This window comes from Pseudorca crassidens (genome assembly GCF_039906515.1).
Source record: "Pseudorca crassidens isolate mPseCra1 chromosome 1 unlocalized genomic scaffold, mPseCra1.hap1 SUPER_1_unloc_2, whole genome shotgun sequence".
Lineage (NCBI taxonomy): Eukaryota > Metazoa > Chordata > Mammalia > Artiodactyla > Delphinidae > Pseudorca > Pseudorca crassidens.
Genome location: NW_027135939.1, coordinates 989,691 through 1,007,399, shown reverse-complemented (window position 1 = coordinate 1,007,399; position 17,709 = coordinate 989,691). Strand labels below are relative to the sequence as shown.

At 43.6% G+C, this 17,709-nt stretch overlaps 1 long non-coding RNA gene across 4 annotated transcripts in view; it reads left to right on the top strand.

Annotated features, from left to right (window-relative positions):
* The window catches only part of LOC137217934 (uncharacterized), a 905,482-nt gene that overhangs the window by 12,422 nt on the left and 875,351 nt on the right, over positions 1-17,709 (top strand). For all 4 annotated transcript variants that reach the window (XR_010940326.1, XR_010940325.1, XR_010940327.1 and 1 more), the window contains exon 5: positions 190-271. This is a non-coding gene — a long non-coding RNA (uncharacterized lncRNA). The remainder of the gene's footprint in view (positions 1-189; positions 272-17,709) is intronic.

Here is a 17,709-nt window from a genome sequence, read left to right as displayed (position 1 = left end):
TGCTAATTTCAATCTCTGGTTTTATGCAGCACCCCAACTCACCTTTCCCCTTAAGCAAGCATAAGTTGGTTTTCTACATTTGAGACCCTATTCTGTTTTGTAATTCAGTTCCTGTGTAGGCAAGTTTACATTCCGTGTATTAGTGATATCTTATGATGTTTCTTTTTCTGTGTGACTTATTTCACTTAGAATCATCGTACCTGAATCCACTCATTATGCTGCTACTGGCCTGATGACATAGATTTCATTGCTGAGTGATATTGCATTTTACGTAAGTACCACAACTTCTTTATCCATTTTTTGCTTCCTGCGATATTGAACTTGTACCGTAAACGAGGTTCTTGTAAACAGAGCCGTTCCAAACTTTGGGGTGGCTGTGTCTTTTTGATTTTAATTTCCCTAATCTATAGGACCATAAGTGGAAGTGCCCTAGGCTCTGTTGCTTTGTTTTTTAGATGTTTCAGGAAACACCATACACTTCTCCAGAGTGGCTGTTGGCAATTTACATCCCGCCCATCAGTCTAACTAGGCTCCCAGTTCTCCATGGCCTGTCCTGCCTTTCTGGATTTTACACATTTTTCAGATGGCCCTTTTGACCGGGGGGCAGTGAGACTTCATTGTAGTGCAGATTTCCTTTGCAAGCTTGCTTGGTTGGCCAAAAAGGGCGTATGCGTTATTTCCTGAATATATTCAGGAAAAAACGCATACGCCCTTTTTGGCCAAGTGCATCATTGTGGACGTTCTGCCTCTTTTCCTATGCTTTACATGCAATTCCAGTCTACCTCCTGAAATCGGTTTCCTGCAATTCTGCCCCGCTTTCAAGTCCTCTTGGCAGCCTTACTTCAATATATTTTTGGACGATAGCTGTCATGTATAACTCTGCAGGTTTGTGAATTACAGGGCCCCTGAGCTCCTTTCTTCAACTCGCTTTCTTGTGAGCTGGCCGCAACACCGCAGGATTGCTTCAGGCCCTAGTGTGGTTCCAGCATGGCTCGCTGAGCCTTTGGTTAATTCCTCTTCCTGGTGGGAAATGAGAGTTAAATTTGCCCGTCCAGACACCTCCAGCTAGTCTCTCATTGGTTCTCCCTATTCCTGTTCATTTTCCGCAGGAATTGCAAACTGGGCCCAACAGCAGGTTAAAGGCACTGACTCTCCAAGTGGGGAGAGTGTTAGTAAAGCGTCTGGAATGTTGCACCCGAGTACCAGGGGACGAAAACTGAGACACATTTGAACATGTTTCCCGATCACACGGTGGATCATACTCTGGGTTCCACATGCATGTTTTAGCTGAAGGAAGAATTCCTTAAACCTGGAGAGTTGAGAACCATGGAATGGGTACCATGCAATATGACTTCAAAGGGTCTGCATTTGCTCACCGAACCTCACCAATCCTATCACTGCTGCGTTTATGCCGCTGTACACACACTTGATTCTCTTTCGGAGACATATAAATCCATAGGTTTTAAGATTCTTACTAGTCAGGTATATTCTTAGGCGTTTAATATGGGGTGTTGAGTCCACTTCGTTGAACAAGCAGTAGCTCTTGTCTATTACATATTTGTCTTATGGAAAGGTATCTGTGCTAATTTCAATCTCTGGTTTTATGCAGCACCCCAACTCACCTTTCCCCTTAAGCAAGCATAAGTTGGTTTTCTACATTTGAGACCCTATGCTGTTTTGTAATTCAGTTCCTGTGTAGCCAAGTTTACATTCCGTGTATTAGTGATATCTTATGATGTTTCTTTTTCTGTGTGACATATTTCACTTAGAGTCATCGTACCTGAATCCACTCATTATGCTGCTATGGGCCTGATGACATAGATTTAATTGCTGAGTGATATTGCATTGTACGTTAGTACCACAACTTCTTTATCCATTTTTCGCTTTCTGCGATATTGAACTTGTACCGTAAACGAGGTTCTTGTAAACAGAGCTGTCCCAAACTTTGGGGTGGCTGTGTCTTTTTGATTTTAATTTCCCTAATCTATAGGACCATAAGTGGAAGTGCCCTAGGCTCTGTTGCTTTGTTTTTTAGATGTTTCAGGAAACACCATACACTTCTCCAGAGTGGCTGTTGGCAATTTACATCCCGCCCATCAGCATAAGAAGGCTCCCAGTTCTCCATGGACTGTCCTGCCTTTCTGGATTTTACACTTTTTTCAGATGGCCCTTTTGACCGGGGGGCAGTGAGACTTCATTGTAGTGCAGATTTCCTTTGCAAGCTTGCTAGGTTGGCCAAAAAGGGCGTATGTGTTATTTCCTGAATATATTCAGGAAAAAACGCATACGCCCTTTTTGGCCAAGTGCATCATTGTGGACGTTCTGCCTCTTTTCCTATGCTTTACATGCAATTCCAGTCTACCTCCTGAAATCGGTTTCCTGCAATTCTGCCCCGCTTTCAAGTCCTCTTGGCAGCCTTACTTCAATATATTTTTGGACGATAGCTGTCATGTATAACTCTGCAGGTTTGTGAATTACAGGGCCCCTGAGCTCCTTTCTTCAACTCGCTTTCTTGTGAGCTGGCCGCAACACCGCAGGATTGCTTCAGGCCCTAGTGTGGTTCCAGCATGGCTCGCTGAGCCTTTGGTTAATTCCTCTTCCTGGTGGGAAATGAGAGTTAAATTTGCCCGTCCAGACACCTCCAGCTAGTCTCTCATTGGTTCTCCCTATTCCTGTTCATTTTCTGCAGAAATTGCAAACTGGGCCCAACAGCAGGTTAAAGGCACTAACTCTCCAAGTGGGGAGAGTGTTAGTAAAGCGTCTGGAATGTTGCACCCGAGTACCAGGGGACGAAAACTGAGACACATTTGAACATGTTTCCCGATCACACGGTGGATCATACTCTGGGTTCCACATGCATGTTTTAGCTGAAGGAAGAATCCCTTAAACCTGGAGAGTTGAGAACCATGGAATGGGTACCATGCAATATGACTTCAAAGGGTCTGCATTTGCTCACCGAACCTCACCAATCCTATCACTGCTGCGTTTATGCCGCTGTACACACACTTGATTCTCTTTCGGAGACATATAAATCCATAGGTTTTAAGATTCTTACTAGTCAGGTATATTCTTAGGCGTTTAATATGGGGTGTTGAGTCCACTTCGTTGAACAAGCAGTAGCTCTTGTCTATTACATATTTGTCTTATGGAAAGGTATCTGTGCTAATTTCAATCTCTGGTTTTATGCAGCACCCCAACTCACCTTTCCCCTTAAGCAAGCATAAGTTGGTTTTCTACATTTGAGACCCTATGCTGTTTTGTAATTCAGTTCCTGTGTAGCCAAGTTTACATTCCGTGTACTAGTGATATCTTATGATGTTTCTTTTTCTGTGTGACATATTTCACTTAGAATCATCGTACCTGAATCCACTCATTATGCTGCTATGGGCCTGATGACATAGATTTAATTGCTGAGTGATATTGCATTGTACGTTAGTACCACAACTTCTTTATCCATTTTTCGCTTTCTGCGATATTGAACTTGTACCGTAAACGAGGTTCTTGTAAACAGAGCTGTCCCAAACTTTGGGGTGGCTGTGTCTTTTTGATTTTAATTTCCCTAATCTATAGGACCATAAGTGGAAGTGCCCTAGGCTCTGTTGCTTTGTTTTTTAGATGTTTCAGGAAACACCATACACTTCTCCAGAGTGGCTGTTGGCAATTTACATCCCGCCCATCAGCATAAGAAGGCTCCCAGTTCTCCATGGACTGTCCTGCCTTTCTGGATTTTACACTTTTTTCACATGGCCCTTTTGACCGGGGGGCAGTGAGACTTCATTGTAGTGCAGATTTCCTTTGCAAGCTTGCTAGGTTGGCCAAAAAGGGCGTATGTGTTATTTCCTGAATATATTCAGGAAAAAACGCATACGCCCTTTTTGGCCAAGTGCATCATTGTGGACGTTCTGCCTCTTTTCCTATGCTTTACATGCAATTCCAGTCTACCTCCTGAAATCGGTTTCCTGCAATTCTGCCCCGCTTTCAAGTCCTCTTGGCAGCCTTACTTCAATATATTTTTGGACGATAGCTGTCATGTATAACTCTGCAGGTTTGTGAATTACAGGGCCCCTGAGCTCCTTTCTTCAACTCGCTTTCTTGTGAGCTGGCCGCAACACCGCAGGATTGCTTCAGGCCCTAGTGTGGTTCCAGCATGGCTCGCTGAGCCTTTGGTTAATTCCTCTTCCTGGTGGGAAATGAGAGTTAAATTTGCCCGTCCAGACACCTCCAGCTAGTCTCTCATTGGTTCTCCCTATTCCTGTTCATTTTCTGCAGAAATTGCAAACTGGGCCCAACAGCAGGTTAAAGGCATTGACTCTCCAAGTGGGGAGAGTGTTAGTAAAGCGTCTGGAATGTTGCACCCGAGTACCAGGGGACGAAAACTGAGACACATTTGAACATGTTTCCCGATCACACGGTGGATCATACTCTGGGTTCCACATGCATGTTTTAGCTGAAGGAAGAATCCCTTAAACCTGGAGAGTTGAGAACCATGGAATGGGTACCATGCAATATGACTTCAAAGGGTCTGCATTTGCTCACCGAACCTCACCAATCCTATCACTGCTGCGTTTATGCCGCTGTACACACACTTGATTCTCTTTTGGAGACATATAAATCCATAGGTTTTAAGATTCTTACTAGTCAGGTATATTCTTAGGCGTTTAATATGGGGTGTTGAGTCCACTTCGTTGAACAAGCAGTAGCTCTTGTCTATTACATATTTGTCTTATGGAAAGGTATCTGTGCTAATTTCAATCTCTGGTTTTATGCAGCACCCCAACTCACCTTTCCCCTTAAGCAAGCATCAGTTGGTTTTCTACATTTGAGACCCTATGCTGTTTTGTAATTCAGTTCCTGTGTAGCCAAGTTTACATTCCGTGTATTAGTGATATCTTATGATGTTTCTTTTTCTGTGTGACATATTTCACTTAGAATCATCGTACCTGAATCCACTCATTATGCTGCTACTGGCCTGATGACATAGATTTAATTGCTGAGTGATATTGCATTGTACGTTAGTACCACAACTTCTTTATCCATTTTTCGCTTTCTGCGATATTGAACTTGTACCGTAAACGAGGTTCTTGTAAACAGAGCTGTCCCAAACTTTGGGGTGGCTGTGTCTTTTTGATTTTAATTTCCCTAAGCTATAGGACCATAAGTGGAAGTGCCCTAGGCTCTGTTGCTTTGTTTTTTAGATGTTTCAGGAAACACCATACACTTCTCCAGAGTGGCTGTTGGCAATTTACATCCCGCCCATCAGCATAAGAAGGCTCCCAGTTCTCCATGGACTGTCCTGCCTTTCTGGATTTTACACTTTTTTCAGATGGCCCTTTTGACCGGGGGGCAGTGAGACTTCATTGTAGTGCAGATTTCCTTTGCAAGCTTGCTAGGTTGGCCAAAAAGTGCGTATGCGTTTTTTCCTGAATATATTCAGGAAAAAACGCATACGCCCTTTTTGGCCAAGTGCATCATTGTGGACGTTCTGCCTCTTTTCCTATGCTTTACATGCAATTCCAGTCTACCTCCTGAAATCGGTTTCCTGCAATTCTGCCCCGCTTTCAAGTCCTCTTGGCAGCCTTACTTCAATATATTTTTGGACGATAGCTGTCATGTATAACTCTGCAGGTTTGTGAATTACAGGGCCCCTGAGCTCCTTTCTTCAACTCGCTTTCTTGTGAGCTGGCCGCAACACCGCAGGATTGCTTCAGGCCCTAGTGTGGTTCCGGCATGCCTCGCTGAGCCTTTGGTTAATTCCTCTTCCTGGTGGGAAATGAGAGTTAAATTTGCCCATCCAGACACCTCCAGCTAGTCTCTCATTGGTTCTCCCTATTCCTGTTCATTTTCCGCAGAAATTGCAAACTGGGCCAAACAGGAGGTTAAAGGCACTGACTCTCCAAGTGGGGAGAGTGTTAGTAAAGCGTCTGGAATGTTGCACCCGAGTACCAGGGGACGAAAACTGAGACACTTTTGAACATGTTTCCCGATCACATGGTGGATCATACTCTGGGTTCCACATGCATGTTTTAGCTGAAGGAAGAATCCCTTAAACCTGGAGAGTTGAGAACCATGGAATGGGTACCATGCAATATGACTTCCAAGGGTGTGCATTTGCTCACCGAACCTCACCAATCCTATCACTGCTGCGTTTATGCTGCTGTACACACGCTTGGTTCTCTTTCGGAGACATATCAATCCATAGGTTTTAAGATTCTTACTAGTCAGGTATATTCTTAGGCGTTTAATATGGTGTGTTGAGTCCACTTTGTTGAGCAAGCAGTAGCTCTTGTCTATTACATATTTGGCTTATGGAAAGGTATCTGTGCTAATTTCAATCTCTGGTTTTATGCAGCACCCCAACTCACCTTTCCCCTTAAGCAAGCATAAGTTGGTTTAATACATTTGAGACCCTATTCTGTTTTGTAATTCAGTTCCTGTGTAGCCAAGTTTACATTCCGTGTATTAGTGATATCTTATGATGTTTCTTTTTCTGTGGGATTTATTTCACTTAGAATCATCGTACCTGAATCCACTCATTATGCTGCTACTGGCCTGATGACATAGATTTCATTGCTGAGTGATATTGCATTGTACGTAAGTACCACAACTTCTTTATCCATTTTTCGCTTTCTGCGATATTGAACTTGTACCGTAACCGAGGTTCTTGTAAACAGAGCCGTCCCAAACTTTGGGGTGGCTGTGTCTTTTTTATTTTAATTTCCCTAATCTATAGGACCATAAGTGGAAGTGCCCTAGGCTCTGTTGCTTTGTTTTTCAGATGTTTCAGGAAAGACCATACACTTCTCCAGAGTGGCTGTTGGCAATTTACATACCGCCCATCAGCCTAACTAGGCTTCCAGTTCTCCATGGTCTGTCCTGCCTTTCTGGATTTTACACTTTTTTCAGATGGCCCTGTTGACCGGGGGGCAGTGAGACTTCATTGTAGTGCAGATTTCCTTTGCAAGCTTGCTTGGTTGGCCAAAAAGGGCGTATGCGTTTTTTCCTGAATATATTCAGGATAAAAAGAATACGCCCTTTTTGGCCAAGTGCATCATTGTGGACGTTCTGCCTCTTTTCCTATGCTTTACATGCAATTCCAGTCTACCTCCTGAAATCGGTTTCCTGCAATTCTGCCCCGCTTTCAAGTCCTCTTGGCAGCCTTACTTCAATATATTTTTGGACGATAGCTGTCATGTATAACTCTGCAGGTTTGTGAATTACAGGGCCCCTGAGCTCCTTTCTTCAACTCGCTTTCTTGTGAGCTGGCCGCAACACCGCAGGATTGCTTCAGGCCCTAGTGTGGTTCCGGCATGCCTCGCTGAGCCTTTGGTTAATTCCTCTTCCTGGTGGGAAATGAGAGTTAAATTTGCCCGTCCAGACACCTCCAGCTAGTCTCTCATTGTTTCTCCCTATTCCTGTTCATTTTCCCCAGAAATTGCAAACTGGGCCAAACAGGAGGTTAAAGGCACTGACACTCCAAGTGGGGAGAGTGTTAGTAAAGCGTCTGGAATGTTGCACCCGAGTACCAGGGGACGAAAACTGAGACACATTTGAACATGTTTCCCGATCACATGGTGGATCATACTCTGGGTTCCACATGCATGTTTTAGCTGAAGGAAGAATCCCTTAAACCTGGAGAGTTGAGAACCATGGAATGGGTACCATGCAATATGACTTCAAAGGGTCTGCATTTGCTCACCGAACCTCACCAATCCTATCACTGCTGCGTTTATGCTGCTGTACACACGCTTGGTTCTCTTTCGGAGACATATAAATCCATAGGTTTTAAGATTCTTACTAGTCAGGTATATTCTTAGGCGTTTAATATGGGGTGTTGAGTCCACTTCGTTGAGCAAGCAGTAGCTCTTGTCTATTACATATTTGGCTTATGGAAAGGTATCTGTGCTAATTTCAATCTCTGGTTTTATGCAGCACCCCAACTCACCTTTCCCCTTAAGCAAGCATAAGTTGGTTTTCTACATTTGAGACCCTATTCTATTTTATAATTCAGTTCCTGTGTAGGCAAGTTTACATTCCGTGTATTAGTGATATCTTATGATGTTTCTATTTCTGTGTGACTTATTTCACTTAGAATCATCGTACCTGAATCCACTCATTATGCTGCTACTGGCCTGATGACATAGATTTCATTGCTGAGTGATATTGCATTGTACGTAAGTACCACAACTTCTTTATCCATTTTTCGCTTTCTGCGATATTGAACTTGTACCGTAAACGAGGTTCTTGTAAACAGAGCCGTTCCAAACTTTGGGGTGGCTGTGTCTTTTTGATTTTAATTTCCCTAATCTATAGGACCATAAGTGGAAGTGCCCTAGGCTCTGTTGCTTTGTTTTTTAGATGTTTCAGGAAACACCATACACTTCTCCAGAGTGGCTGTTGGCAATTTACATTCCGCCCATCAGTCTAACTAGGCTCCCAGTTCTCCATGGCCTGTCCTGCCTTTCTGGGTTTTACACTTTTTTCAGATGGCCCTTTTGACCGGGGGGCAGTGAGACTTCATTGTAGTGCAGATTTCCTTTGCAAGCTTGCTTGGTTGGCCAAAAATGGCGTATGCGTTTTTTCCTGAATATATTCAAGAAAAAACGCATATGTCCTTTTTGGCCAAGTGCATCATTGTGGACGTTCTGCCTCTTTTCCTATGCTTTACATGCAATTCCAGTCTACCTCCTGAAATCGGTTTCCTGCAATTCTGCCCCGCTTTCAAGTCCTCTTGGCAGCCTTACTTCAATATATTTTTGGACGTTAGCTGTCATTTATAACTCTGCAGGTTTGTGAATTACAGTGCCCCTGAGCTCCTTTCTTCAACTCGCTTTCTTGTGAGCTGGCCGCAACACCGCAGGATTGCTTCAGGCCCTAGTGTGGTTCCGGCATGGCTCGCTGAGCCTTTGGTTAATTCCTCTTCCTGGTGGGAAATGAGAGTTAAATTTGCCCGTCCAGACACCTCCAGCTAGTCTCTCATTGGTTCTCCCTATTCCTGTTCATCTTCAGCAGAATTTGCAAATTGGGCCAAATAGGAGGTTAAAGGCACTGACTCTCCAAGTGGGGAGAGGGTTAGTAAAGTGTCTGGAATGTTGCACCCGAGTACCAGGGGACGAAATCTGAGACACATTTGAACACGTTTCCCGATCACACGGTGGATCATACTCTGGGTTCCACATGCATGTTTTAGCTGAAGGAAGAATCCCTTAAACCTGGAGAGTTGAGAACCATGGAATGGGTACCATGCAATATGACTTCAAAGGGTCTGCATTTGCTCACCGAACCTCACCAATCCTATCACTGCTGCGTTTATGCCGCTGTACACACGCTTGATTCTCTTTCGTGGACATATCAATCCATAGGTTTTAAGATTCTTACTAGTCAGGTATATTCTTAGGCGTTTAATATGGGGTGTTGAGTCCACTTCGTTAAGCAAGCAGTAGCTCTTGTCTATTACATATTTGGCTTATGGAAAGGTATCTGTGCTAATTTCAATCTCTGGTTTTATGCAGCACCCCAACTCACCTTTCCCCTTAAGCAAGCATAAGTTGGTTTTCTACATTTGAGACCCTATTCTGTTTTGTAATTCAGTTCCTGTGTAGCCAAGTTTACATTCCGTGTATTAGTGATATCTTATGATGTTTCTTTTTCTGTGTGACTTATTTCACTTAGAATCATCTTACCTGAATCCACTCATTATGCTGCTACTGGCCTGATGACATAGATTTCATTGCTGAGTGGTATTGCATTGTACGTAAGTACCACAACTTCTTTATCCATTTTTCGCTTTCTGCGATATTGAACTTGTACCGTAAACGAGGTTCTTGTAAACAGAGCCGTCCCAAACTTTGGGGTGGCTGTGTCTTTTTGATTTTAATTTCCCTAAGCTATAGGACCATAAGTGGAAGTGCCCTAGGCTCTGTTGCTTTGTTTTTTAGATATTTCAGGAAACACCATACACTTCTCCAGAGTGGCTGTTGGCAATTTACATCCCACCCATCAGCATAAGAAGGCTCCCAGTTCTCCATGGCCTGTCCTGCCTTTCTGGATTTTACACTTTTTTCAGATGGCCCTTTTGACCGGGGGGCAGTGAGACTTCATTGTAGTGCAGATTTCCTTTGCAAGCTTGCTTGGTTGGCCAAAAAGGGCGTATGCGTTTTTTCCTGAATATATTCAGGAAAAAACGCATACGCCCTTTTTGGCCAAGTGCATCATTGTGGACGTTCTGCCTCTTTTCCTATGCTTTACATGCAATTCCAGTCTACCTCCTGAAATCGGTTTCCTGCAATTCTGCCCCGCTTTCAAGTCCTCTTGGCAGCCTTACTTCAATATATTTTTGGACGATAGCTGTCATGTATAACTCTGCAGGTTTGTGAATTACAGGGCCCCTGAGCTCCTTTCTTCAACTCGCTTTCTTGTGAGCTGGCCGCAACACCGCAGGATTGCTTCAGGCCCTAGTGTGGTTCCGGCATGCCTCGCTGAGCCTTTGGTTAATTCCTCTTCCTGGTGGGAAATGAGAGTTAAATTTGCCCGTCCAGACACCTCCAGCTAGTCTCTCATTGGTTCTCCCTATTCCTGTTCATTTTCCACAGAAATTGCAAACTGGGCCAAACAGGAGGTTAAAGGCACTGACACTCCAAGTGGGGAGAGTGTTAGTAAAGCGTCTGGAATGTTGCACCCGAGTACCAGGGGACGAAAACTGAGACACATTTGAACATGTTTCCCGATCACACGGTGGATCATACTCTGGGTTCCACATGCATGTTTTAGCTGAAGGAAGAATCCCTTAAACCTGGAGAGTTGAGAACCTTGGAATGGGTACCATGCAATATGACTTCAAAGGGTCTGCATTTGCTCACCGAACCTCACCAATCCTTTCACTGCTGCGTTTATGCCGCTATACACACGCTTGATTCTCTTTCGGAGACATATAAATCCATAGGTTTTAAGATTCTTACTAGTCAGGTATATTCTTAGGCGTTTAATATGGGGTGTTGAGTCCACTTCGTTGAGCAAGCAGTAGCTCTTGTCTATTATATATTTGGCTTATGGAAAGGTATCTGTGTTAATTTCAATCTCTGGTTTTATGCAGCACCCCAACTCACCTTTCCCCTTAAGCAAGCATAAGTTGGTTTTCTACATTTGAGACCCTATTCTGTTTTGTAATTCAGTTCCTGTGTAGCCAAGTTTACATTCCGTGTATTAGTGATATCTTATGATGTTTCTTTTTCTTTGTGACGTATTTCACTTAGAATCATCGTACCTGAATCCACTCATTATGCTGCTATGGGCCTGATGACATAGATTTCATTGCTGAGTGATATTGCATTGTACGTTAGTACCACAACTTCTTTATCCATTTTTCTCTTTCTGCGATATTGAACTTGTACCGTAAACGAGGTTCTTGTAAACAGAGCCATCCCAAACTTTGGGGTGGCTGTGTCTTTTTGATTTTAATTTCCGTAAGCTATAGGACCATAAGTGGAAGTTGTCTAGGCTCTGTTGCTTTGTTTTTTAGATGTTTCAGGAAACACCATACATTTCTCCAGAGTGGCTGTTGGCAGTTTACATCCCGCCCATCAGCATAACAAGGCTCCCAGTTCTCCATGGACTGTCCTGCCTTTCTGGATTTTACACTTTTTTCAGATGGCCCTTTTGACCGGGGGGCAGTGAGACTTCATTGTAGTGCAGATTTCCTTTGCAAGCTTGCTTGGTTGGCCAAAAAGGGCGTATGCGTTTTTTCCTGAATATATTCAGGAAAAAACGCATACGCCCTTTTTGGCCAAGTGCATCATTGTGGACGTTCTGCCTCTTTTCCTATGCTTTACATGCAATTCCAGTCTACCTCCTGAAATCGGTTTCCTGCAATTCTGCCCCGCTTTCAAGTCCTCTTGGCAGCCTTACTTCAATATATTTTTGGACGTTAGCTGTCATGTATAACTCTGCAGGTTTGTGAATTACAGGGCCCCTGAGCTCCTTTCTTCAACTCGCTTTCTTGTGAGCTGGCCGCAACACTGCAGGATTGCTTCAGGCCCTAGTGTGGTACCGGCATGGCACGCTGAGCCTTTGGTTAATTCCTCTTCCTGGTGGGAAATGAGAGTTAAATTTGCCCGTCCAGACACCTCCAGCTAGTCTCTCATTGGTTCTCCCTATTCCTGTTCATTTTCCACAGAAATTGCAAACTGGGCCAAACAGGAGGTTAAAGGCACTGACTCTCCAAGTGGGGAGAGTGTTAGTAAAGCGTCTGGAATGTTGCACCCGAGTACAAGGGGAAGAAACCTGAGACACATTTGAACACGTTTCCCGATCACTCGGTGGATCATATTCTGGGTTCCACATGCATGTTTTAGCTGAAGGAAGAATCCCTTAAACCTGGAGAGTTGAGAACCATGGAATGGGTACCATGCAATATGACTTCAAAGGGTCTGCATTTGCTCACCGAACCTCACCAATCCTATCACTGCTGCGTTTATGCCGCTGTACACACGCTTGATTCTCTTTCGTGGACATATCAATCCATAGGTTTTAAGATTCTTACTAGTCAGGTATATTCTTAGGCGTTTAATATGGGGTGTTGAGTCCACTTCGTTAAGCAAGCAGTAGCTCTTGTCTATTACATATTTGGCTTATGGAAAGGTATCTGTGCTAATTTCAATCTCTGGTTTTATGCAGCACCCCAACTCACCTTTCCCCTTAAGCAAGCATAAGTTGGTTTTCTACATTTGAGACCCTATTCTGTTTTGTAATTCAGTTCCTGTGTAGCCAAGTTTACATTCCGTGTATTAGTGATATCTTATGATGTTTCTTTTTCTGTGTGACTTATTTCACTTAGAATCATCGTACCTGAATCCACTCATTATGCTGCTACTGGCCTGATGACATAGATTTCATTGCTGAGTGGTATTGCATTGTACATAAGTACCACAACTTCTTTATCCATTTTTCGCTTTCTGCGATATTGAACTTGTACCGTAAACGAGGTTCTTGTAAACAGAGCCGTCCCAAACTTTGGGGTGGCTGTGTCTTTTTGATTTTAATTTCCCTAAGCTATAGGACCATAAGTGGAAGTGCCCTAGGCTCTGTTGCTTTGTTTTTTAGATATTTCAGGAAACACCATACACTTCTCCAGAGTGGCTGTTGGCAATTTACATCCCACCCATCAGCATAAGAAGGCTCCCAGTTCTCCATGGCCTGTCCTGCCTTTCTGGATTTTACACTTTTTTCAGATGGCCCTTTTGACCGGGGGGCAGTGAGACTTCATTGTAGTGCAGATTTCCTTTGCAAGCTTGCTTGGTTGGCCAAAAAGGGCGTATGCGTTTTTTCCTGAATATATTCAGGAAAAAACGCATACGCCCTTTTTGGCCAAGTGCATCATTGTGGACGTTCTGCCTCTTTTCCTATGCTTTACATGCAATTCCAGTCTACCTCCTGAAATCGGTTTCCTGCAATTCTGCCCCGCTTTCAAGTCCTCTTGGCAGCCTTACTTCAATATATTTTTGGACGATAGCTGTCATGTATAACTCTGCAGGTTTGTGAATTACAGTGCCCCTGAGCTCCTTTCTTCAACTCGCTTTCTTGTGAGCTGGCCGCAACACCGCAGGATTGCTTCAGGCCCTAGTGTGGTTCCGGCATGCCTCGCTGAGCCTTTGGTTAATTCCTCTTCCTGGTGGGAAATGAGAGTTAAATTTGCCCGTCCAGACACCTCCAGCTAGTCTCTCATTGGTTCTCCCTATTCCTGTTCATTTTCCACAGAAATTGCAAACTGGGCCAAACAGGAGGTTAAAGGCACTGACACTCCAAGTGGGGAGAGTGTTAGTAAAGCGTCTGGAATGTTGCACCCGAGTACCAGGGGACGAAAACTGAGACACATTTGAACATGTTTCCCGATCACACGGTGGATCATACTCTGGGTTCCACATGCATGTTTTAGCTGAAGGAAGAATCCCTTAAACCTGGAGAGTTGAGAACCTTGGAATGGGTACCATGCAATATGACTTCAAAGGGTCTGCATTTGCTCACTGAACCTCACCAATCCTTTCACTGCTGCGTTTATGCCGCTATACACACGCTTGATTCTCTTTCGGAGACATATAAATCCATAGGTTTTAAGATTCTTACTAGTCAGGTATATTCTTAGGCGTTTAATATGGGGTGTTGAGTCCACTTCGTTGAGCAAGCAGTAGCTCTTGTCTATTACATATTTGTCTTATGGAAAGGTATCTGTGTTAATTTCAATCTCTGGTTTTATGCAGCACCCCAACTCACCTTTCCCCTTAAGCAAGCATAAGTTGGTTTTCTACATTTGAGACCCTATTCTGTTTTGTAATTCAGTTCCTGTGTAGCCAAGTTTACATTCCGTGTATTAGTGATATCTTATGATGTTTCTTTTTCTTTGTGACATATTTCACTTAGAATCATCGTACCTGAATCCACTCATTATGCTGCTATGGGCCTGATGACATAGATTTCATTGCTGAGTGATATTGCATTGTACGTTAGTACCACAACTTCTTTATCCATTTTTCTCTTTCTGCGATATTGAACTTGTACCGTAAACGAGGTTCTTGTAAACAGAGCCATCCCAAACTTTGGGGTGGCTGTGTCTTTTTGATTTTAATTTCCCTAAGCTATAGGACCATAAGTGGAAGTTGTCTAGGCTCTGTTGCTTTGTTTTTTAGATGTTTCAGGAAACACCATACATTTCTCCAGAGTGGCTGTTGGCAGTTTACATCCCGCCCATCAGCATAACAAGGCTCCCAGTTCTCCATGGACTGTCCTGCCTTTCTGGATTTTACACTTTTTTCAGATGGCCCTTTTGACCGGGGGGCAGTGAGACTTCATTGTAGTGCAGATTTCCTTTGCAAGCTTGCTTGGTTGGCCAAAAAGGGCGTATGCGTTTTTTCCTGAATATATTCAGGAAAAAACGCATACGCCCTTTTTGGCCAAGTGCATCATTGTGGACGTTCTGCCTCTTTTCCTATGCTTTACATGCAATTCCAGTCTACCTCCTGAAATCGGTTTCCTGCAATTCTGCCCCGCTTTCAAGTCCTCTTGGCAGCCTTACTTCAATATATTTTTGGACGATAGCTGTCATGTATAACTCTGCAGGTTTGTGAATTACAGGGCCCCTGAGCTCCTTTCTTCAACTCGCTTTCTTGTGAGCTGGCCGCAACACTGCAGGATTGCTTCAGGCCCTAGTGTGGTACCGGCATGGCACGCTGAGCCTTTGGTTAATTCCTCTTCCTGGTGGGAAATGAGAGTTAAATTTGCCCGTCCAGACACCTCCAGCTAGTCTCTCATTGGTTCTCCCTATTCCTGTTCATTTTCCACAGAAATTGCAAACTGGGCCAAACAGGAGGTTAAAGGCACTGACTCTCCAAGTGGGGAGAGTGTTAGTAAAGCGTCTGGAATGTTGCACCCGAGTACAAGGGGAAGAAACCTGAGACACATTTGAACACGTTTCCCGATCACTCGGTGGATCATATTCTGGGTTCCACATGCATGTTTTAGCTGAAGGAAGAATCCCTTAAACCTGGAGAGTTGAGAACCATGGAATGGGTACCATGCAATATGACTTCAAAGGGTCTGCATTTGCTCACCGAACCTCACCAATCTTATCACTGCTGCGTTTATGCCGCTGTACACATGCTTGATTCTCTTTCGGAAACATATAAATCCATAGGTTTTAAGATTCTTACTAGTCAGGTATATTCTTAGGCGTTTAATATGGGGTGTTGAGTCCACTTCGTTGAGCAAGCAGTAGCTCTTGTCTATTACATATTTGGCTTATGGAAAGGTATCTGTGCTAATTTCAATCTCTGGTTTTATGCAGCACCCCAACTCACCTTTCCCCTTAAGCAAGCATAAGTTGGTTTTCTACATTTGAGACCCTATTCTGTTTTGTAATTCAGTTCCTGTGTAGCCAAGTTTACATTCCGTGTATTAGTGATATCTTATGATGTTTGTTTTTCTGTGTGACTTATTTCACTTAGAATCATCATACCTGAATCCACTCATTATGCTGCTACTGGCCTGATGACATAGATTTCATTGCTGAGTGGTATTGCATTGTACGTAAGTACCACAACTTCTTTATCCATTTTTAGCTTTCTGCGATATTGAACTTGTACCGTAAACAAGGTTCTTGTAAACCGAGCTGTCCCAAACTTTGGGGTGGCTGTGTCTTTTTGATTTTAATTTCCCTAATCTATGGGACCATAAGTGGAAGTGCCCTAGGCTCTGTTGCTTTGTTTTTTAGATGTTTCAGGAAACACCATACACTTCTCCAGAGTGGCTGTTGGCAATTTACATCCCGCCCATCAGCATAAGAAGGCTCCCAGTTCTCCATGGCCTGTCTTGCCTTTCTGGATTTTACACTTTTTTCAGATGGCCCTTTTGACCGGGGGGCAGTGAGACTTCATTGTAGTGCAGATTTCCTTTGCAAGCTTGCTTGGTTGGCCAAAAAGGGCGTATGCGTTTTTTCCTGAATATATTCAGGAAAAAACGCATATGTCCTTTTTGGCCAAGTGCATCATTGTGGACGTTCTGCCTCTTTTCCTATGCTTTACATGCAATTCCAGTCTACCTCCTGAAATCGGTTTCCTGCAATTCTGCCCCACTTTCAAGTCCTCTTGGCAGCCTTACTTCAATATATTTTTGGACGATAGCTGTCATTTATAACTCTGCAGGTTTGTGAATTACAGTGCCCCTGAGCTCCTTTCTTCAACTCGCTTTCTTGTGAGCTGGCCGCAACACCGCAGGATTGCTTCAGGCCCTAGTGTGGTTCCGGCATGGCTCGCTGAGCCTTTGGTTAATTCCTCTTCCTGGTGGGAAATGAGAGTTAAATTTGCCCGTCCAGACACCTCCAGCTAGTCTCTCATTGGTTCTTCCTATTCCTGTTCATCTTCAGCAGAATTTGCAAATTGGGCCAAATAGGAGGTTAAAGGCACTGACTCTCCAAGTGGGGAGAGTGTTAGTAAAGTGTCTGGAATGTTGCACCCGAGTACCAGGGGACGAAATCTGAGACACATTTGAACACGTTTCCCGATCACACGGTGGATCATACTCTGGGTTCCACATGCATGTTTTAGCTGAAGGAAGAATCCCTTAAACCTGGAGAGTTGAGACCCATGGAATGGGTACCATGCAATATGACTTCAAAGGGTCTGCATTTGCTCACCGAACCTCACCAATCCTATCACTGCTGTGTTTATGCCGCTGTACACACGCTTGATTCTCTTTCGGAGACATATAAATCCATAGGTTTTAAGATTCTTACTAGTCAGGTATATTCTTAGGCGTTTAATATGGGGTGTTGAGTCCACTTCGTTGAGCAAGCAGTAGCTCCTGTCTATTACATATTTGGCTTATGGAAAGGTATCTGTGTTAATTTCAATCTCTGGTTTTATGCAGCACCCCAACTCACCTTTCCCCTTAAGCAAGCATAAGTTGGTTTTCTACATTTGAGACCCTATTCTGTTTTGTAATTCAGTTCCTGTGTAGCCAAGTTTACATTCCGTGTATTACTGATACCTTATGATGTTTCTTTTTCTGTGTGACTTATTTCACTTAGAATCATCGCACCTAAATCCACTCATTATGCTGCTACTGGCCTGATGACATAGATTTCATTGCTGAGTGATATTGCATTGTACGTAAGTACCACAACTTCTTTATCCATTTTTCGCTTTCTGCGATATTGAACTTGTACCG